The following is a 6,000-nucleotide window of genomic DNA, read 5'->3' as shown; positions in this document are numbered from 1 at the left end:
AAAAGGGAGGTTGAGGAAGAGGCTGTTGCAATAGTCCAGCCCAGAGAGAACCAAGGCTCTGGAGACAGCGAGTGCTGGGGGAAAGTGAGAAAAGGTTGAGAACCTTTGAGGAGGTGTAGCTGATAGTTAGACTTTTTAGAGATGTCAGAAATGTGAGAGGAGGAGAGAGTAGAGTCAAATATGATCCCATGGTTTTTTGCCTCGAAGGTGGATGCAGGCGCAGGGCCAAGGAAGGCCAGGCAGAGTGAAACTGGGAAAGTGGGAGCAGGGGTCCCAATGCAAACGATCTCAGTCTTACTGGCATTGAGGCAGAGGTCGTTTGTAGCACACCATGACTGAATAGCGGACAGACAGTCGGATATGAGAGAGGAGGAGACGGCTAAGAGTAGCCTGCAGGATAGTTGCGTGTCATCAGCATAACACTGGAAGTTAGAAGTGAAAGTGGCAATCACACGTGTCAAGGCAGCAACATAGACGTTGAAGAACCAGGGGGAGAGGTTAGATCCCTGGGAAACGCCACAGGTTGAGAGAGCAATAGTCGAGAGAAAGGCTCTGAGTTCAACCTGGGATGGGCAGTCAGAGAGAAATGAGATTAACCACTCCAGAGGCTGAGCTGTGATTCCCATGGTGTCACGTAGATGTGCGTTCAGGATGTTGTGGTTAACCGTGTCAAAGGCAGAGGAGAGGTCAAGCAGGGTGAGGACAGAGGGAGTGTTAGTGTCAAGATTTGAGAGCAGGTCTTCACAGGTGTTCAGAAGCGCAGTTTCTGTGCCTCTGGATGCTCTAAAGCCAGACTGATGGTCATGGAAGCAGCCAATAGATTCAGTGTGGAGGGTCAGCTGAGTGATAGCCAACTTCTCCAGGAGTTTGTCCATGAAAGGAGTGATGGTGATAGGACGGTAGTTTGCCGTAATGGAGGGGTCAGCAGAGGGTTTCTTGAGCAGAGGGTGCACAAGGGAGTGCTTAAGGTCAGTTGGATAAACTCCACTGGAAAAGGAGAGATTGAAGAGATCAGCCAAGGCTGGGGTGAGGGAGTCAATATTGTCCTTAATGGTTTTATAGGGGCAGGAGTCCTTCTGTTTGGATGAAGCCTTCATAGACCGGACTTGTCTGGGGACCTCATCAGGTGTGACGGGTGAGAGAGAGGAGAGGGTAAGAGGAGGGGGGCCAAGGGAGGCTCTGGTGCTGGTATATGCTGTGCAGCGAAAGAGAGGGAGGAAAGGATGTCTTGGGTTTTTGTGATGAAGTGTGCAGCCAGGTCAGAGCAAAGGTCCTGGGTGGGTGTGACAGAAGAAGCAGTTGCTGCAGGATTGGCCAGTTCCTTGCAGACTTTGAAAAGTTTGGCCGTGTTGTTTGATGCCGCAGAGATGCAGGCTTGAATAAAGACTCTTTTCTTGGAGCAGATGCAGAGTCGATATTGCCTTTGAAGGAGGTTGCAGGCCAGTTTGTCAGAAGGTCCAACCGATGAGTTCCATGTTACGCGCCTTCTAGTCATCAGGTCTTTGGGAGCATGGTTTACATGCATGGCTCACAGGTGTTTTGGAGCTAACAAAAGGTAACACGAAGACAGAGTCGCTATAGTTGACTCTGGTATTTAGCAAAAGTTGAAGGATTTGAAGAGAAGGGTGAAAAAATACGATTCCACACACTTTTAAGAGAAGCTATATACACAATTGTCATCAACTAAACATTGCAAAAATTCTGTATAATTACTGATATTGTGAATGAATCTTAAAATAATGTGCCTGCCTTCATTTATAAACCTGTTTCTTTGAATAATTCTGAAGGCAATCGGGAGAGGCCTGTCATGCAGTCACTCGTTCTTTGAACTGCTCCTAACACATTTGGAAGCCTTTTACTATATATTAGCGAAGGTGCTATGAATCAACTTATTCGTATGCTTTAAAAATCGCTGCATTATGTTGGACCGAACTTTATCATAGCAGAAGGCGGTCCCTAGGAATGTGGGAAAGGCAGCTGTATAAACATTCACGTACCCCATTTAATTTCCAGTATCTGTCAGATGTTACTTGAAACGTGAACTCATGCAAATAAACTGCAGTAGATTATGTGTTTCGATACGCACAGCGTTTTGTAAAACTCATGCAAATCACCTTATGTTTTTAAATCTCTGCCATATGGCTCAATTCTTTACAGTAACATTAAATTCAATTTCTTCTGGCATAGTCTTCTTTGAACTAGTTTATGGAACCAAACTGAGTAATCTTTCAAACTGAAAAAAAAGAAGTTTAATGAAATTAAGGGTGAAAGTAAAAGAGAGAAAACTGCGTCACTAATCAAATTCCTCGCAAAGGGCACAAAGATAAACTTTGATTCAGGCAGGTTTGAAGGAAGGCTGGCTTTGTCATGCAAGTCTTTTATCGACATTTCCAAATGCAGACACTTCGTAACCAAGTTAGCTATTTATGCTTTCTCTCGACAATTTAATACAGGCTGTGCTCTTGTTTACCCAAGTCTATATTTGAAGTGGAGGTTCCCATTAGGTTGTTCAAAGTAAAACTGGAATGAGTTTCATTTTCACTGGTTGCTATCCATTTACTAAAGTGAGCTGTTTGCAATTTCCGTTTGCTGCGGGTCTTCTGTATTAGCACGTTGTGTTGTTTAACATCTTGCCCGTGATATGCGGAGCACACTGACCACTGATTTACTAATGTTTAGACTGAGCAAAATGAGGCATATTTTATCATTTGACTACATGCAAATTTTATTTTTCTCATGAATTGTGTTTTTTTCCCCTGAAAGCTCCATAAGCAGTTTACTGCCTCTGGGCCCCAGAGGGTGGTAAGGCCGTCTGGGGCTGCGTGCCCCCTGTGAACCAGAGCCAGCTGTTCTCCCACTGCACCTTCCCCGCAGGCTTCATGTGGGGGACGGGCGGCATGGCGACTGCACCTCAAGTGGAGGGTGCGGGACCCTGGAGGGGACCCTCGAGGGGCCCCTCCACCTGATTGGTACGAATTCAGAGAGTGGCACGGCGGGAATGAACGTGGTGTGAAAAACGATCGCTGACCACGGAAGATCCATGCGTGTGCCTCCTCCCCTTAGTTTATTTTCTCTAAATTTTGTCTTTAACATACTCCAATTAAAGTGCTACCTCTTAAGCACATTCCCTTTTGCGATGACTGGCATTCAAATAATTGACTCCATGCTTGTCATTAAAGTTTAAGAATATGTTTAAGTCGAGGTCAAATCAACACGGAGTACGCTCAACTGACCTCTCTGGGGTGTGTTCAGCTCCCTGTCTGAGCACCTAGAGGTATAGTAAACCTGCCATTTGGAATTTCAGCGGTGTAGTGAGGGAGGAGCCAGCTGTAGTTGACAACTTTATTTGTCAAAGCAATAACTTGCAATCAACTGGGAACAAGGTTCCTTAAATGTATATGGGCAAGGAAGTTCATAAGGTACTGTACAACAGTGTCCTGGGCTGCTCTGAGGCACAAGGGCAGTCTTGGGTCTCTGGTGAGGAGGAGCGCCGGGAGATTGACCTGCTCTGGAGCTCTGGCGCCTTCAGGATCACTCCTCTTGTCTTTTTGCGGCTCTCGCGGGTCGCTCCGCGAAATCTCACAAGACTATGCGGTTACATAATCTCGCGAGGTCCCTACACACCTCCCTTTGATAACCAAGCAAAGTTTATTCCATTACAAAGTCATCATACTTCACCGGTCTTCTGTGCTCTCGGCTCGGACGATCTTCCTTCCTACCACTAGCGTTCTGTGCTTGACTCTCTTCTTGGGAAGTTTCCTACACCTCTCTTTCTGCCTCTCTCTCCGTGCTTTCTCTCAACGATGTTTCCAGTTCTCGCTCTATTGTGGCATCTCTGTCTGGGCTTCTACCAGGGGTGCTTTCCTCTTGGGTTCTTTCCGTTGTGCGATGCTTCTCAAACATTGCCACACACTCCATGTTCCACGTGCGGCCATCCTCTGTGCGAATGTGATTCATCCCTCTGTAGATAACTTTTATGGGTTGACTGAACTTAAAATCTGTCGTTTGGTCTTTATAAGGTAGCCGTATTTTGATCCAGTCGCCTTCTTTGACTTTGTGACTTTGGGTCATCCTTCTCTGATCACTCCACCTCTTCATGCGCGCTTTGATGTTTTCCAATCTCCACACTACTTCTGCCATGTCTACTTCATCATCTTCTTTTACTCTGGCCAACCACGGTGGCACCAGTGTGGATGCTGCTCTTCTCCCCCTGAGCATTCGAAAAGGCGACACTTGGCTGATGCCGTTGGGGGTTAATCTGTGGGCCGTGACGGCCTCCTTGACTGTTTTGATGGGATCCATACCAGAAGCCGTTGCCAACTGGATGACCCCTTTGATGAACCTATTTGCCCTCTGCACTAGACCATTTGCCTGGGGATGGTACAGCACAGTTTTCCTCTGCTTTATGCTATGTTTGTGAAGGAATGCCTCAATTTCTCGTGAAATTAGCTGTACTCTATTGTCCGTGACTAAGTCTTTGGGGAGGCCTTCCCTCTGAAAAATGGATGTCAGGATTTCTATGACGGTGGCTGTAGTGATATTGGGGACAAACTCTGCTTCTACCCATTTGACAGGTAGTCTACCATCACTATACCATACCGATGCTCTGGAGCCATTGCCCCCAATGGTCCTATGAAATCCAACCTCACTTTGTGCCACACTGCTTCTGGGATCTCTGTGGGAATCATCGGAGCTTGTCTGGTCTTCAAGCGTTTGTCACTATTGAGACACTCATAGCATCTCTCAATCATGGAGCGTATTTCCTGGTCCATGGCAGGCAAACAGTACGCCTTTTACTCGTCGCCTAGTCATGGTGTTTCCTAAATGCCCCGAGTGGGCCCTACACAGGATGACTCTTCTCATTCCCACTGACGGTATTACTTGGTCAACCTTAATTAGCAATCCTTCCACCTCCGAGATTTTTTCCGCCACTTTCCAATGCAGCCTCATGCTTTCCGGTATGGCCCTTTCTTCTGTCCATCCGGTCCTGACCCACTCTCTAAGTCTCACCATGGTGGGGTCGTTACCATCCTCTTCATTCCAGTGTCCTTCACTCAACTCCAGAAATTTAGGACCCCTAAGGTCTTGAATGGACGCTATTATGCATTCATCTTGCAGGAACGTGGTGGGTATTTCTTTGTTTCTAGGTAACCTCCACATGCAGTCCGCCTGGGCATTTCTCCAACCGGTTATTTGGGTTATTTCAAATGTTTATTCCTGGAGTTTGGCCGCAATGCGTGCCAACCGGGGTGTTGACGACTTTGTCCCCCCTGGACTGAGCAAATGAATGAGGGGCTTATGGTCGGTGACCAGTTTGAATTTAGTACCCCATACATAAGTCCTGTAATGCTCAACAGCCCATGCGCAGGCTAACATCTCTTTCTCCATTGTGGAATAATTCTTCTCAGCCGCGGACAGGGCTTTAGAGGCGAATGCCACTACATGTTCAGTATCCCCTTTCTTCTGGGTGAATACAGCACCTAAACCACACGCACTAGCATCAGTGCTGATGACTGTGTTTCATGCTGGATTGAACGGCTGTAGGCACAGTGCTTTCACTATCCATCCCTTTATGTTCTCTAGAGCGTTCTTCTGTGCCTCCAACCAAGTGAATTCTGCGCATTATTTTAGTAGAATTCTTAGTGGCACCGTGATTTCCCAAAAAATTAGGGATGAACTTGGCGTAATATTCTGCAAGTCCTAGAAACAACCACACTTCCTCCTTATTTGTTGGCTCTGGAGCTTTAACAATGGCTTGCACCAGGTTTTGTTTGGGGCTTATACCCAGGGAGGAAATCTTGTACCCCAGATATTCAACCTCTTTTGCCCTCAGGATGCACTTTTCGTATCTCAACTTGACTCTCGCATCTTGTAGTTTGGTGAGGACCTTTTTGAGAGTGACATCATGCGCGTGTTCATCTGCGGCATAGACCAGTATATCGTCCTGGAAGTAGGACATGTTTCCTATATCGCGCAGTAGTAAGTCCATCATGCGCTGAA

The sequence above is a fragment of the Ambystoma mexicanum genome, chromosome 1p, assembly GCF_040938575.1.
Source record: "Ambystoma mexicanum isolate Mex_15411 chromosome 1p, UKY_AmexF1_1, whole genome shotgun sequence".
NCBI lineage: Eukaryota > Metazoa > Chordata > Amphibia > Caudata > Ambystomatidae > Ambystoma > Ambystoma mexicanum.
The sequence above is the reverse complement of the archived record's forward strand: the minus strand, read 5'-3'. Positions refer to the sequence as shown.